This window comes from Dromaius novaehollandiae, chromosome Z, assembly GCF_036370855.1.
Source record: "Dromaius novaehollandiae isolate bDroNov1 chromosome Z, bDroNov1.hap1, whole genome shotgun sequence".
Lineage (NCBI taxonomy): Eukaryota > Metazoa > Chordata > Aves > Casuariiformes > Dromaiidae > Dromaius > Dromaius novaehollandiae.
The window spans coordinates 4,506,201-4,524,418 of NC_088132.1; positions in this window are offsets into that span (position 1 = coordinate 4,506,201).

Here is an 18,218-nt window from a genome sequence, read left to right on the forward strand (position 1 = left end):
TTTTTTTAGATAAAGAAAATCTATCAGAAAATCCAAACAAACTCTCATTCACTACAGGCTTCAGCAGCAAGGTAAACACAGATGAATTGTGATTTAGTGCATTATTTATTGTCCTATAAGTCCTGTTCTTCAAAATAAATGGAGACTTGAAATTAACTATTCTATTTACCTTGGAAAAATCTAAGCTAACAAAGATTTTTTTTTCCTATGCTTAAAATGCAGATGAACTATTTTTGTGAGATATGCTTAAAGGAAATCAGTATTTCAAAAGCCATAGGTAAATGCTAGTCCACTGGTATTAAAAGATTTTTTTTTTTAATTTCAGGGAGAAAAAGACATTAGAAGACTTAACAGGGAAAATTCTAGCTTTTCAAAGGTATTGGCTTGTGCTGGTTTATTTGATTCGTAAATAGTTATTTGTCCCAAATAAGTTTTGACATGGACATTATGTAACATATGTGGATCATCAGGAGATTATCTTTGAATTTGGAGAGAAGTTTTATTTTAACATTATTTCACTCCTTCTACAGCAGCTGATAACCCAAAAGCCTGTATCAGCTTTGCCCTCTTGCTACCTACATATTATTGGCCTGAGAGTTTCATTTCAATTCCTCAAAAGCCACTTCTATAGTGAATGTCTCTACACACAGGACCCAAGTGCTAAATCAACAGGTTGTCAGATTCACCCCCTCCCATGCAATACAGGATTTTGTTTACACTTTGAAAGAATAGCACAAAACATCAATGAAGGGCTGTGATATTTTCCATCTCGCAGTCCCAGTGAACTGCAGAGGTTTGGCTTTTATAGGGACTTCAGATTACTTTGGTACTGTGCAAGAATGATTTAGTCAAGATCATGAAGGATTTCTTTTTAAATATTATTATTACTTTGGCAAGTCTGTTCTGTTAACTTTTTTATGCTATCTTCCTCAAGCAGTAAGCATTAGTGCTATTTCAAACTATAATAGGAAAATCAATCAATGAATTATTTTTATCAAGTATTTCCTCCCAGGACCTATTCACAAAGTTAAAAGCTTTTTTAGGACTTTCTTTTTCTGGCTAGACAGATTAGCAATTAACCAAATTGTTCAAGGCAAAAATCTGGAAGTGATGTCTTATTATATATGTCTGGAAATAGTTGATATACTGCTTGACCAGAAGCATGTTAACTTGCAGGCATCATTAAAGCATTTACCTCCAAATTTCACTTTTATATAAAAGCAATTCTGCCACTTGTTACTTATAAATTTTTTGCTTTCCTGAAAAGCTTTTTTTTTTTTTTTTTTTTTTTTTTTTTCAAAATTAGAATGTTATAGTTAATTTAACCGGTACTGGTTTTAGAAATGCTCCTACTATCTGCTACAAGGATATGAATTCTGATCTTCAAAGAACCACTGTAGATGCTCTGGTCATGATGCTTCTGGTCACACCATAGAGTGTTTCTGTGGTTCTCTGACTAGCTGGTAGTCTTTGCAAGACATGTTCATTATGTAATCACCGAGCCTTCCCCAAAGGTGAAAAAATGTGGGTGCATAGATACAGCATCTGTGCAAATACTTTTCTATTAGCTAGAATATTCTCTAAATGACCTGGTGAACTCTTCTAGATTTGACAAGGAGTTCCTTACCTCTTTCTGCAAAGTAATGTTGGGATTTATGGCAATTATGTCTCCCAGATGATAGCATTGGGAAGAATTCTGTATGAATTTTTTCTTATATTTTTCTAACTAGATTCCTAAATTTCATGGTTTTAAATGGGGAAGAATGATCCCCTGTGGAGAAGAATTTAAAATCTGTAATAATCCTGAAATCCCCAGAGAGATTAGAGGCCATAATACTTTAGTGTTGCATTTATGTGCAGCATTATAAAAAAGAGGATCTAACAGCTACATGCCTTCCCCTTGAGGAAAAGTTGATATTTCTAGATTGTTATAGTTAAAGAAATTCTCACTATACCCTAGGAGTTATACAGCCCTGTTTTCTTTTTGTGGAAGTATACCTACAATGCTAGCATTGAATACACTTCATAGCATGAAATATAACTACAAGAAGAAAATTGAGTTCCTTCTCGGTGATCCTGACATCAAAAAACCCCAATGTCTTTGGAGTATAGGAATTTTTGCTGAGAATTTCCCTGAAAATTGCAGTGCTGATGGGTCAGAACTGGTCTTGGTGGTATTACTCTGTATTATTCAGGCCTGTGATTCCTTTCTTGTTTAATCAAGAACAGCATGTAAGATTTTTTTCAGTTGTGCCGCCTTTTCACACCTTGAACCAATCGAATGCTAACCAGTTCTTATGTTAAACAAATTAAATTCTAGATTCACATAACTCTTGCTAAATTATTCTGCCATAGGAAAACGTTATCATTTACTGAACTTGATTGAAATCAAATAATTGTGTATACCTCCCAACTAAAACTTATACAGTCTATCAGGCTATACAGTGATTTCCAGTTCCTTTTTTTTTTTTTTTAATGTTTTATTTTGCACATTTTAGCCCATTGCTACATGGCAGTTGATCAGATAGCCTGATGTGGATGAGGGGTGATTTTGGTCTTTTATTTTTCTGATTAATTTCATTGTAATCATTCTTGCTTTATTTTGGTCTGCAGTCAAAATCTGAATAGTCTGAAAAAAAATCATAGAAAGTTTTATGATAAAAATGTTTAAAGAACTTTTTAAATACATGTTATGAAATTCTTTCAAATATCTTTTCACTCTATCCATAATTCAAACTATGACTGATTGTATATAATTCTTAACACTGTTGTGGCTGATATAGTGTCTAGAGTTAAAACCCTGGGATAGTTTTCCTAGAAATAAAAAACATTGAACTACATACTTTGGTAGCTTTAAAAGATCTCTCTTGAGAACAAATTTTTGAAATATGGACCTAATCAAACAATCCTTATTTGTGCACAAGGAACTTGTTGGCTAAGTAGGAGTGTCTAAGAAGAAGATATACAAAGTTGTTTTGAAAAACTGTACCAGCAGGAATTTTAAGAACGTGCAGGAATGATAGGAAGTGCAGAATCCAGCACCTAGGGAGGAGTAACCCTATGCACCAGTACAGGCTGGGGGCTGACCTGCTGGAAAGCAGCTCTACAGAGAAGGACTTGAGGGTGCTGGTGGACCAGAAGGTGACCATGAGCCAGCAATGTGTCCTTGTGGCCAATAAGGACTATGGTATTTGTGACCAACCAATAACCTCTACAATGGAAGAAAGCTCAGAGGGCAAGGTGCCCCATGGAGCTCGGGGATAGCGTAGGATGGGGCTTGTTAATCCTTGCTGTTGCACAAAGAACTAACTTTATCTCAACACAGAGTGTGCCAGAGGGTGGCCTTTCTGTTAGATAAGCAGCCATAGCCCTTAATTGGACTAGGTGTAAACGTTTCTACCTGAGCTGATCAGAAGAATGTGAATGTCTTCCTGAGATTAGCCATACCAGCATGGGGGAAGTATATACATGTCTCAGCCCAACATAGAGTATAAAACCTGAACAACTAACAACAGAATTTGGAAGAGAGCAATGGGCTTGAGCTGGCTTCAATCCATGTGTTCCTTGTCAGTGATTGGGGATGCCCAGTGTCGTGACGGTGAGCATATTATAGAGATTGGTAATGGCAATCACATTGGCTGTATAAGTGTACACTTGTATTGTGATTTCAGTATCACTCTGCTAAATCAAAAATCTTGTGTAACATCAAATATCTTCAAAGTAAACTTTTATATTAAACATTGCACTCTCCATGTGTATGGAATATCTAAAAGAACCTGGTCAAAGAGTGCTGGACGCTGACAGTATCCTGAGGGGCTGCATTAGGAAGGGAATTGCCAGCAAACCAATGGATAGGATCCTTCCCCTCTGCTCAGTGTTGGTGAGGCCACATCCCACGTACTGTGTCCAGTTCTGGGCTCTCTGGTACAAGAGAGACATGGAGCTTCTGGAGCAAGTCCAGCAAAGGGCTATGAAGATGATTAGGTGACTGGGGCATCTCTCCTATGAGGAAAGACTGAGAAAGCTGGGCCTGTTTAGCCTGGAAAAGAGAAGACTGAGGGGGATCTTATCACTGTGTATAAGCATCTGAAGGGAGGGTGTCAAGAGGATGCAGTCAGACTCTTCTCAGTGGTGCCCAGCAATAGGATAGGAGGCAATGGGCACAAACTGAAACGCAGAAAGCTCCGTCTGAACGTGAGGAAAAGCTCCTTTACTGTGAAGGTGACAGAGCACAGGAACAGGTTGCCCAGAGAGGTTGTGGAGTCTCTGTCCATGGAGATACTCAAAAGCCACGTGAATGCGATCCTGGGCAGCCTGCTTTAGGCGACCCTGCTTGAGCAGGGAGTTTGGACTAGATGATCTCCAGAGGTCCCTTCCAACCTCATTTATTCTGTGATGATGTGATTCTGTGAAAATTTGTCTATGTAGTCTAAATCTTCACGGCACAAAAAATATGCTCAGGATTAATGGAAAGAAGTTATTAAACCACCTCCAGTTATTCTGTCCTATCGAAGGACTCCCATGTACCAAGAAACCCCCCCAAAACAATTTTTACGGTGGCTTTGTGCCCAGAATAATGTGTCTTGAGCTTTCAGGAAGCCAAGAGAATTAATATAGGTGTAAGTATATTATCACCTTGTAGTTTTAATTCAAATATTTATTTAGCATAAGTTTAATTAATTAATTAATTAATCCACTAGCTCTGAGTCAGCATATTTTGATTTGTCAGCTCATTCTCTAAAGGCTTATGAAGAGAACATGTGGAGCTAAAATTATAGAATTTTTTTTTTTTGACAATTTGAATTACTCTTGAACACTTGACGTCTGTCAGCCCTGGCAGTCTGATTGTGGCAGGAATGTTTGTCCTGATTCTAGAAAAAAAATAAATTAGAAAATTAGAACTGTGAAATAATTTCATCTTTAAAAGATGTGAATAAGATAAACAGATTTCTTCATTCTTCTCTTCCTTAGTAATGGTCCTTCCCATCTGTCTAAAATAGATTAACTGGCATAAGAAGTTTTTATTTTTTCTTTTTTTTCCAGCTGGAGCAATAGTAGATACAGAAAAATTATCTTTATACCCGTCAGTACACCAGCTTTGATTTGCAAGACTAGTTGTGTCCTGTTCTATCTCTAGCTCTTGTTTTAACAAAGTGGATTTCCTAAATCACTTCCCACTCTGTTATTCATGTGGAAACTTTTCTATAATTTTTTTTCTCAGAGCATCTAGTCATAGTTTTAGTAGAAGCCTGTTAGCAAACAGAGCAACAGAGTTTTCTTATTTGGGACAAACTGGGAAACAAAGTGTAGCTCTGAAAGGCATATGAGGAACTCTTTTGGAACAGCTTCTTACTTGAGGTCTGGGATTGTTAAACTTACTTGAAGAAAAGCTCCAGCTATCCATAGAATTAGTGGAATACTAACTACCAAGATCCGCTTTTTTTTGTTTTTTTGTTTTTTTTTTCTCTTTGCAGATGAACTGAACAGGTGGTGAAGAAATTCCTTTTCTATCTGTGCCATCTTCATGGACATTTGACAGGCGTCAAACAGGCAAGTGCCAGACTCCGGATGGTGCAGCCCACAGAAGAGGGGTTTGCTCTGGGGTGCTCTCAAGAGTTAAGGAACCCTGGGTGCACTAGGGCTGGGCTGGAGTCACCACAGCGTGGGGTTACTTTAGCCAGGGGGCACACCCTCAAACGACCCCACGACTGACAAGTCCAGTCAAAGGAGAAGTGACGCTGCAGACCCACACCATAAACATCTAGGTGCTGTGGAACTCCCCGCAGAACACACAGTTAATGGGATCATTGTTACCAACCCAGCAGGGCTGTGGGCTGAGCACAAGGTTGCCTGCTGATGTGCATGCTGTTACTGACTAGAGCCTCTGTTACTGACTAGAGCCGTACAGCTTTTATATAGCTGTGGGCTGGCATTGTGCTCACTGGCTATAAAAGAGAGTAAACCACATACATTCGGTGTGGACTTGGACCCATGATCAGCTGGACTGTGGATCTGAGGACCCAACCGCTGGAGGAGATGCCCCTGATGTCAACAGTGCGGTGAGCAGAAGATGGGGAAAGCTATACTGGAGGGGTGGCCTGTAAAGGGTGAGAGCAGTCGCTGTACCATGCACCCTTGATTTAACTGTAGAGCTACATAAGTACATATGTACATTTGTATGTAACATTTTCATTTCTGTTACATTTCTCACTTTACTGTACTTTTAGCTTTGTTATAACCTCTTATCTCTAATAAATTCTCACTGTCTTTAATAAATTCTGATGCTTGATAAACGATGGTTGCTTGAGTTCAGTGCAACTAACCCTGGAATCTGAGAGAATCTCAGATGCCCCTCTATTGGTGTGTCGCAACACTTAACATAGTTCACAAATGAGCCTGGAATTTTTCTATAGTTGTCGGCGTGTCCAGGCATGCATCATAGGGTGCACAGTAAAGATGTTCCTAACTGTGACATTTTAAGTCTTGAATGTAATTCAAATCTCTGTCTTGAGACTTTATATTGATGCTGTATGTTTACGCCCTCTGCTGTAAATGTAGGGCTGTGTCGCTATTCCCTTCCAAGATGCAAAAAGATGTATTTAAGATGTTAATTTTACTTCATGTCCTTTCTGGAGTTTCTGGTAATTCTATGTCTGGAGTCATTCATCATAGATATGATCAATCCAGCTGTAATGTAGCTACTTGGACATCAACAGCAGTGAAAGTCAAGTGCAGCAGTCTAGTTTTCTGGATAAGAACACATACTCCTGAGAAGGCTTGAACCTAAAAAAAAAAAAGGCCAAAAGCACTGTGTCTTTTATGAGTTCAGCCTATGCTGGCTAGGTTTGTCCAAACATGCTTGTATGTGACTCCAGATGCCTGCATAGTCAAGGATATTGGTCTGTAAAACAAGAAGAACGACAGGTTTATCAGAATCCATAACTGATTTCTTCACACCAATACTGCCAATTCCCCACATCTGACATTTGAGAGTCAAATATATATGCATACACCAAATACATATAAAACAATAAAGAACAGATAAAGTTTAGGATCACAAAATTAAAAATAAGGGTAGTTTGACATTCATTTTATTTGCTTTCTCTCAATTTTTAACTGTTTTGGAGTTCACATTTTCAGGTCTTTCACCATATAAGCAAAAATAGGAAGCTGGAGATGTTTCTTTATTTCTTTTTCATTTTAAAGGACAAGTGGACACTGATATTATTGCAAAGCAGCAGAGGGGAGAAAAAGGGGAAATTTAAAGAAACTACAAAATATCTCTGGAATACCTGAGTGTTTCATTAGTACTGTAAGGACTTTCATTCAATATTATCACAAACAATGCAAGCATTTTAAGACCAATATTTTCCAAATGGCCATTATGTTTTATTTCTTGCACAGGACAGATTAATTTGGTCACTCTCCACTTGGAACACTAGAAAGTTAATTGCTGGTATAGGAATCACAATATGAAAGAAATTGTCTTCCTTTAGGAAAAACCTTAATTAGACCATGCAACAGATACTGTAACAGCTTTGTGCATCCAGAATTGCACATAGCAATCTTTGTTGAACTGTTTTAAGGGCACAATGAGCCTGTGCCTACTTTTTTGCTATTCTGGTCCCAAATGTAGCTTTAGTGAGGAATTTCTTGAATCTTTTTATGTGTTTCTTTCATATTTCTCTTTTCATCTCCTTACCTTTTCTGCAAATTATTCAAAATTTTATTTGAGGTGGATGTGGATCTTTAATGCTTTTATAAAGAACATAATTATCTTATTTTATGCTCCATATTCATACTTTATGTCCTTTTATTTCATGATCTTTATGCCAAGCTTAATTTCACATCCAACGTGCTGTATGTGACATTACACAAAGTGCTTTATTCTCCTCAGAGGTAGGACATATTTAGACACACTTAAGTGTAACAGAATGCTAGATATGAATGCAGTTTAAGCGCCTGACTAATCTTTGCTATATTGTAGAAAAACTGTGCAAGTGGTTTGCAATATAACTATTCTAATGCCTAGAATTGCATAAATTCACACAGTTCAAAATTCATTATGAACTTAAAATTTTATTCTGAGCATAGATCAACACATAGACAAACATGGCTTGTCATTGATGATTATATGTATACGTAAATATATATAATATATATAATATATATATAATATGTTTTTTCCCCAAAGCATTTTTTTTTTGAGTTTAAGAAGAATGTCAATATTTTGGGTGTTTTCAACCAGCTCTGTTGAAAGCCAAGAAGAATATTTAATATTTGGAGACTAAGGAATTTTATATTAAGAGTAGCTAAGGTCCAGTTTGCTACTTCTGCTAGGCCTGACCTTGACCTGTCCAGTGGGAAGGTTACCATTTGTATTTATACCAAAATACAAGAAACACTGTCCTTGCTAACTGTGCAGACTTCCTTTCAAGCTTGCAGTCTTGTTTGGCTTCAAAGAACAAAATTGCTGGCAGACATCTAAGGAAATGTCTTAGAGAAAGTACCAAACAACTCAAATAGGCAGTGTACTTTTGCCCAGATATCTTGCAGAGCATTTGCTACCTTATACCACCATCTGAATAACAGTTCATTTACATCTCTTCCATATTAACAGTATTATTAAGGCTACAATTATCCGACATGCACATTCTTAAAATTTTTGGTGGATAAGCTACTCAATTTTAGAAGTACCACAGTATCCTCACCCCAATTCAGAGAAGTATCAGCCTAACAGATAAAATAACCTAGCCCTACATCATTTTAATACCTAATTAACTAAAAAATGTTCTTCTATGTCAAATTCTTGGGCATAGCCTTTTCTCATTTCCCTGATGTTATCTGCAAACATTGCAAGTCCACCATGCCGTTCAGAGCCCAAATTCCGCTACAGTTGCTATGTTTCCTTTACCAGAAACCTTGAAATGATCAAAGGTTCAATCCAGCTGTCATTATAAGAATATGAAATATTCTAAGCACATTTTTATAATACTTTGAATATTGTGCAGTGATTAACATTTTTGCAAATGAAAATAAAGTATTCTCAAATTGGAAAAGGAGAGTTTTGCATCAATTTTTCAGTGGGCAACACTTTGGCTCCTAAAGCTTAGTCTTTGTTTCCTTTCAGAGGTCTTCTGAGAAGCACAAAGAGCCTTACTTACTTTCTCACTCCATAATGCTTATGTGAAACTGTCACCACTAGTTCTTTATGGCTTTAGAGGTTCTAATAGTAAGTGAGTACAAACTGCTTATCCATGGCAGACAAATACCTTGACAACAACAAGGGGATTTTCTGCCTGTTTCCATAGCTTGATGCCCCAGATCAAGCGGCAACTGACTCCTATCGACCAGGTACACCAATCTGCCAAAGTTTAGTCAGTGCTAAGCTAAATAACAGTCACAGAATGACAGAATAATTGGGTTTGAAGGGAACTCTGGAGACTGTCTTGTCCAATGCCTCTGTTCAAGCAGTTTCAGCTAGAGCAGTTTGCCCAGGACCACCTCAGTACAGCTTTTGAATATCTCCGGGGATGGAGACTCCAGAAACTAGCTTGGCGATCTGTTCAACTACCCTCAAAGTAAAGATGTTTCTTATGTTCAAGCAGAATTTCCCATATTTCTGTGTGCCCATTGCCTCTCATCTTGTCAATGGACAGCACTGACAAGAATCTGGATGCATTCTCTTGACACCCACTGTGGCCACAAGGTGGGAAAGACAGGGTCAGATACCGGTGGAGAGACACTCAAGGTTCATAAGGGGTTAAACAGGTTAGGTTTAATAAAGGACTTACACTCCAAGCTGCACAGGGAACCCTGGGAACTGGCGGGGGGGAGTGTGGGGGCAGGGAGACAGGGTTCGCTGATAGGAGGCTGCTGGACACAGGGGTTGGACGCACGGGTCAGACACTTAGGCAGGGCTCAACTCATATTCTAAGGGTCCCTTAAATCTACTACAAGTATTTCCTTATCTCAGCTGTGCTAACCTTGAGAAACTACTGTCCGGGAAGCAGCTAGACGTTGTTGACAAAACAGAATATGCATGCCTGGCCCTGATGGGAATTTAGTCAGTGTGAGGTTTAACATGGGCCTACTGCCACCACTGACTCATTGCCAGATCTTCTGCAGGTATTCTCACTATACCATCCCATCAGATATTTGTACACATTGATAAGATCCCCCCGACCCTTCTCTTCTCCAGGCTGAACAGTCCTAACTCTCTCAGCGTCCTCTTGCATGGCAGGTGCTCTAGCCCATTAATGAACTTTATGGCCTTTTACTGGACTTGCTCCAGTAGCTCCATGCCTCTCTTGTACTGGGGAGCTGAATGCTGTACATAACTTTCTAGATACGGCCTTACCAGTGCTGAGGAACCTGCTAGCAAAACTCTACCTAATGCAGCCCAGGATACTGCTGGCCTTCTATGTATGTATATGTATATGTATTTGTATATGTATATGTTTTTGTATATGTATACGTATATGTATAGATGTGTTAGGGCCAACACAGGAGCTGGAGCCTCCCCAGGCCAGCACAGCAGGGACCTTGCCAGCCAGGGCCCGTTCTACCATCCCCGTGAGGGGGCAGTGCAGGCTGGTGGGGCAGCCAGGGGCAGCTCCCAGCCCTGGGCCTCAGACATATCTGTGGGGATGGGGATGGGCCAAGCCAGGCCAAGTAGTCAGCCCACGGGTTGGTGTCTGAATTAACAGGGTCCATGACAAGGCATGGGGCTGGCCTTTCCTGAGATGGAAACTGGCATTCCTTCGGCTGAAGTGAACTCAGGGCCCTGACATCTGGGTTATATTCCAAATTAAACACAGAAAAGAGTCACCAAAATTCATGAGGGATATTAATTTTAATATATATGAAATAAAAAGTGATAGTATGCAACCAGTCATGTACTACATGATAAATTGCTGTCCACTTGCATACAATACCTTCTGTAACATCCATTTGCAGTGAAATTTCATTTTCTTTGTTATGTAATCTCCTATCTCTTTATTAGCACACTGACTTGTATGATTATTTCAGGACTTCTAAAGACACAACTAGAAATTGTGTGTAAAAACCCTCCCTGCATGGCATGAGAAGGCCCCAGTTCAGTAAGTTTAGAAGTGAAATGCTCCTTTTCAGTAAGTTTACAAGTGAAATGCTCCTTTGCTGAATCTTGGATGAATGGCTTATGCCACATCTCATCTTTTTAATTTGTTTTTAAAAGACTTTCAGGGAGCTAGACTTTCCTTTTTTATATTAGATTGGCAGTACTGTAGCTCTGTTTATTTAGAAATGAGTTCCTCCTTACTTGCATTAATTGTGGACAGAATAAATAGCCTTTGAGCAAATATCTCAAGACATTTTGGTCTGAGACTTTTCCTGAAATGGACAAGTATCACAGCAGACCAAGGGTAAGAGTATCCCTAGACATGAACCTTACTACACTGATTTTAGTAGAGCAATTTTTCTCTACACTAAATGACTGTTTTAAATGAAAAAGTATAGATTGTTTGATTGAAAGTATTGCCAGTTTGTAATGTTACTGAACATTTTTGATACTTATAATTTTGATACTGCAACCTTAAAGATTGGTTTAAAAATGTCTGGTTTTTAGCGTTACTTAATGTTTTCCATTGTGAGAAACGATCTGTAAATTTATCTCAGACAGTAAGGTAGCCATGACATAGATCAGTCAAGATACTGAACAGCATACCTCTTAAATCACCTCCCCTGAGCTCAGTGATATTTTCCAAGTGTTTCAGTGATATTACGTAAGATCTCTTGTAAAAACAGAACCAAACAGATGCGGTAATACTGGCCAGAGGAAGTGGTTCTCAATGTCATGAAAGAAAAAGACAGAGGACATTTCAGATGTCTGGTAGGATGATGAAAAGGTATAAGAGCAAGGGGCAGATGTTAAAGAAAATACAAAAAATTAGGGAAATAAAAAATATCTGCAAAAGAGGAATACAAAGTTATGAAAATGTTTCAATATATAGTATATATCTATATATAAAAAAGGCAATTCCAACAGTCAATTAGCAAATGGATGAAAACATTAAAATCTTCACAGGAAAGCTACTATCAAATACTGGAGTGCTGACCCAGTTTCTTAAAATAGAAATAAAAGAGGAAAGCCTAAGAACAAGGATCCATTTTCTTCCAAGTAGGAAAGGGTGTTGAATGGTAAGAGGTTCTGCAGATCTGTGAAAATAATGGATGACAGCAAGCGGTTCAGTTGAGTAGCCTAAACTATGAAGAAAAGTAGCCAAGAATATAGGAACTGCTTTGCTTCAGCAAAAGTTGGGATTCTTTAAGGAGATGGTAAGTGCTAGCAGGATGAAGTGTGGCAGAGCAGCACGTTTCTTTGCTTTCTAGGGTACCCTTTATCTATCCCACTGGAAGACAGACCTGTAAGCACTGCCTGAACCTTTAAGGTGAACATCTGATTCCTTGATTTCCTTATATGCAGTTGCTAGGGTGGAGTAGGGATGAAGAGCTCTCAAATCAGTACTTTGCATAGACGCAAGTGGCTGTGCTGAGTGTTTAGTGGTTATCTGACAGTTTACAAACAAAAGTATCTCTATTTTCAACTAGCTTAAAAAATGAGGTAACTAGTCCCTTAAGTCTTGTGTATCATGTTAAAGAACACTTAGATTTGAGTTTCAATATTTGATTTTCAGAAAAAAAACCCACCAAAGTTTGAGAACAACAATCTGTAAAAAAGGAAGCTAGCTTAAGACATTCAGTAAAAATCCATTTGAAGATAAATGTCATACTGTTAGCAAAAGAAAGCAATATTGATTCTATAAATACAGTTTCTATATATCCAGGAGCTATTTTCACAAATATTAAAGTTTATTTTGCAGACTTGAGAACTGATTCGTAAGTTAGAGAATGGAACCAGTGATGCCACAAACATATACAGTTTGATTAAAAACTCACTTTTTAAAAATTATACTTGGATCATAAGAAAAAGTGTTTCTGAATAAAGTCAGTGATATTGCAGCACGTAAGATAGTGGAGTTTGTGGCTTTTTTGTAACTTGCTTAACTGATTAACTGAAGTTATTCTGCACCTTTGTAAATGTTAGATATTCCACTAGCCAAAAAAAAATTTGTTTGTTCATTTGTTTGTTTGTTTTGGGCTCAGCTGCAAAACATGTGTTGCAAGCAGCTCTCTAGAGGCTGGGGGAGTTAAAAGGAATGTGTTCTTTCTGACTTAGTTAATGTGTGGTATTTATTATAAGGCTAAATCACAGTAGAGAAGGAATCTGCTGTTTACACACATTATTAAGAGTCCAAATACAGGAGGATGAAACTTGTTGTTGAGATGGTTACCATACAGCACTTCAAACACAATTCCTGATATGAACTAAGAACACACTTTCAAAAAATATATTCTAATGAGACTTATGATGTGATTTTGAACAAGGTGTTGTGTGTTTGTGTGTGTGTGGTTTTCTTTCTCTCTTTTTTTTAATGCACTAGTTAAAACATGGGAAATTTAAAATGAAGTGAGATGCTTTATATCACTTGTTACGTTTCATAGTATAATAAAGTTGTAGCAAGCTTTTCATTTTGGTAATGAATGGGTGATGCTTAAATAATAGAGATGACTTGAGAAGCCTAATTTGGCAACTTCAGTGACAATGTTACACTAAGAAAATGTGAAAGTAGATATACAAAACTACTCTCTATACCTCAACGAGTTTTCTGCCATACTGACAGCACATCTCATCTTTATACAGCGGTATAAAATAGGTTTGTGATTTTGTCTGCGGTTCTGGAAATACAAAAGAGGTGCCCTGCAAAAAGAGCCTTCAGAATCTTAAACTGTTGAGAACTTATCTAGCTAGTGTTTTAGACTAGAATAGTTCTCCCATGTTTTTTTCTTGTGTTTTATTATAATTACAACTGCTTTGATTCATTTTAGAAAAATCTGCTTCCAGCCTGACGTTGTAGTGTAATTTTCATGCTTTAAATTGCTATTCTGTTGCTTTATGTCTCCATGTAAATGGCCTGAAGTTCCAGTCCTTCTCCATTTCTGGCAGTGGAAAATAGTAGATCGATAATGTATATTCATGCAAATTATTCATATTCTGCATATTTTTTTCTTCATTCCACCTGGTATGCAAGTAAGCAAAAGTCAATCAAAGATGTTGACCATTCCCTACTTTACAACCTCTAAGAGGGGTAAGTAGCAAACAGGATTGCTCTATAGCTACAATTGGTTCTCACAAAGTTGTTTTCCCCATGCAAGCCTGTGGCCCTGATGTGAATAGGAAAGGGAGCTATATGAATGTTGGGAAGGATAATAAAATCAAAACAAAAGAAAATCTTGGTATTAGTCCTTCCTGTCATCTTCAAGTGCAGACTAATTGAGCCTTGGCAGTTTCTGTGTGAATCAGGGATGAATAAAGAATAAATATACAGTTTTCTGCCATTCCACGCAGTGCTAGTGCTAGCGAAAATATCGTTTCCTCTCAGGAATTTTAGTGTGGTCGTTAGAAAGGTGTGGATAACATTCTGATTTTAGTGTGGGTTTCAGTTCCTCTCTTCCTGTGGCAGTACTTCTGTTTCATGTGGCCTTTCAGACTGAACACTTGTCAGATGTTGAACACTTCTAAATGTCTGTAGTGTAAGAAACAGAGCATCCAAACTTCTTATTCATTTTGTATTTTGTGCTTTGTTCTGACAATGATTTTAGTTTAGAAAAGTGCAGCAACATTCAGTGTCAAGAGTGAAAGGGGAGAGGACCATAAGGGTTGCAATTTTCAAAGGCTACACCTGGGGGCAGTACTGTTTCACACCGTTCGCAGACAGCAAAATTTTTTCTTTGTGTTTTTGGCTCTAGTGTCTTCTGACTCCAATCTTTTAATTTCCTTTTTCTTAATTAGGTCTAAAACTACAGTAATTCAACCTTGAACCGTATTTCTATTACTTCACCAGTCACCAGGTCATTACCTATTGTGGCACACATGAAAAACTGACTTTTTCTTTTGCTAGTAAATCAAACCTGTGTAATACTAATCCCAGACACATTATCCTTCCAAAAATGCAGATGATAACAATTCAAAAACCTCCAAATGCCTACTTTCCTTCTTCTATTTCTGTATCCTCTTTTCCTCTGCCAGTTCTCCAGTGTATTTATTCATTTAACCTTTAAGTTTTACTCTTGCAAGCAATTGTGCAGGTGCAGCTGAAGACATTAATTGAAACATAGCTCTGGAAGTGTGAATACAGCCACAAACAATATTGACAGAACATCTTCCCTCTGTCAAAGTGTGTTCTTGACAATGTTAGATTTATATGAAGAATACATACAAAGAAGTGAAATATTCCTAGATGACTTCCTGGAAAAGAGCGATATATTCCTGAGTTTTGCAGAACAGATGAACATCAGTATGTATTGCAAATAGATTGTTTCATGCCAGTACATTAGCTCATGAACAGAGATCTTCTTTGGCTGAATAACTCGTGGGTAGACCTTTGCCAGAGGGCTGTTTGTTTGTTTGAAATCAATTTCTAAATTACTCAAATAGAGAATAAGGAGCAGGTTAAATAAAGAGTGAGAGTGAATCTGGTCTCTGAAAGAGCTGTTCAACCTTATAATAGAGGAACATTAGGAAGAAAAGATAGGAAGCAGCAGGGTGTGGATCAAGATAAAAGGTTCATTTCATTTTCCTGAATTCAGATCAGTTCCTGTAAGGAGTAGTGTAGGAAATTGCTCACTAGATTTAGCTAAAGGTTATATAGCCCATCATCCTCCCCTGAATCATCTGCCCAGGTGGCTATTAGTAGATGTAAAAAGATGCAAGTAGATGCATGGAGAGTGCACTTGCTTGGACTTTGTTTAACTCAAAGCTACTGGAATTTCGATAGGATCAGATGACTTGAAAGGGTTATTTTCTGAGTTCTTTTCATAAACAGAGACTACAGCAACACTTGATCATCACGTATCTATTGTTCTTTGCTGCATCCCTGTGTGTTCTAGTAAAGCAAGACTTGCTAGAACATGTCCATATGGAAGTACTTATGATTTTTCCTTACCACCAAGGAAGCAAAACCTAACTTTTTTTTTTAACTGAGATCATCAAAAGCAGCAACAGCAGAGGGGAGAAAAAAAAACAGACATATAAAACAATCTTCGACTGTGATTAGCTCTGATTTTGGAAGAGGAGTCTCCAGATGGTAGCTCAGAAGGGATCTAGGGAAAAAGTTATCTGAATTTCAGAGTGAATAAGTCTAGAAGGGAAACTCATGAAAGAATGATTGCTTCCATTTCATGATGTGACAGCAATCTCTTAAGTGACTTCTGTAGAGCCTCAAGTTCTTAATCCTACAGAATGTTAGTCAGTAGAGTATTCTTCAGATTTCACACTTTTACACTGAGGCTTTTATAGGGTATTTATAAGGGTTATTTAACAGTTTCTGTTGTCTGCCAGACCCTACTTATTCCCTCCTTTCCAAATATACTCATCCAGTTTGTTATCTCTTGGGATCATATGAAACTCAGAGGGGAGTTCTTTCAGATGTACAGCATTGTTCTTCCAAACTGATCTCTCTTCAAAGAATCTCCCTGATGTTAATATTGCTAAGTTTTTCTGTTAATTATTTTTATTAGATTTTATTAGATTTTTATTAGATTTTTGTGTTTTATTGGATATCCTATTTCTACTGGATTTTGAAAACAGAGCTTAAGTGGGGGCAGCTCAAGAGTTTGCATGTATGCAAGAAAGTGCCTATAAGACAGCATAATGGGGAAACCTCTTACACCCTTCCTGGAAAAGCAGAATGCTTGGGTGCCTCTCTGAAATACCTGTACACCAATGCATGCAGTATGGGGAGTAAGGAGGTGAAATTAGAAATCTGTGTGAACTTGCAGGGTTGTGATCTCATTGGGATCATAGAAACATAGCTGAATAGCTCGCATGACTGAAATACTGCAATACCATCTCTTTAGGACAGGCCGGGAAGGCAAGGAAGGAGAATTGTCCTTTATGTGATAGAGCAGCTGGAATGTATGGAGCTCTGCCTCAGGGTGGATGGTGAGTCAAATGACAGCTTATGGGAAAGGATTACTCATTAGGCAGAAAAATATCGGTGATATTGTTGTGGGTGTTTAATATATTGCCTGAACAGGAAGAAGAACTAGATGAAGCCTTCTGCAGAAAGCTAGAACTGGTCTCATGTTTGCATGTCCTGGTCCTCATGGAGGACTTTAATCACCTTGGTGTCTGCTGGAGGGACAAACCAGCAGGGCACAAGCAATCCAAAAAGTTCATGGAGAGCACTGATAACAACTTCTTGATACAAGTGATAGAGGAGCCAATGAGGAGAGGTGCTCTGCTGAACCTCATGCTTGTGAACAAGGGAGGTCTGCTTGTGGATGTGAAGGCTGGGAGCAGTCTTGGCTGCAGTGACTATGAGATGGTGGAGTTCAGGATCATGAGATGAGAGAGCAGAGCAAAAAATCCACAACCCTGGATTTCAGAAGGATAGACTTTGGCCTGTGCATGGATCTGCTTGAAAGAATTCCATGGGATACAGCCCTTTCTCCGGAAGAGGGTTCCAATAGAGTTGATTGATTTTCAAGGATCACCTCCTCCAAACTCCTTCATTCTTGAGTGGTCCTTCCCAACAAGCAGGAAATTGAGCAGAGGTGGCAGAAGGCCTGCATGTGTGAACTAAATTCAAAGATAAGGAGGAAGTGTACAAGGGATGGAAGGAGAAACAGGTGACTCAGAAGGAATATAGAGACTCTGAGCATGCAGGAATGGGTTTAGGAGAGCTAATGCTCACCTAGATTTGAAACTGGCAAAGAATGTGAAAGGCAGCAAGAAAGTTTTCTCTAAGGAAGTAAGCAGCAAAAGAAAGGCTAGGGGAAATGAGGCTTAATACTAGATGGGGCAGGTGCCCTGGTGACACAGGACACAGAAAAGGCAGGGGTACTGAATGCCTTCTTCACTTCAGTCTTTACTGGTGAGACTGGCCTTCAGGAATCCCAGGCCCTGGGGACCAGCAAAAGTATCTGCAGAAAGGAAGACTTTCTCTTGATGGAGGAGGATAAGTTAGGGAATATTTAGGAAAGTGGACATACACAAGCCCATTGGCCTGATGGTATGTATCCACAAGTGCTGAAGGAGCTGGTTGATGCCATTCCAAAGCCACTTTTGAATACATATGAAAGGTCCTGGTGACTAGGAGAAGTACCTAAGGACT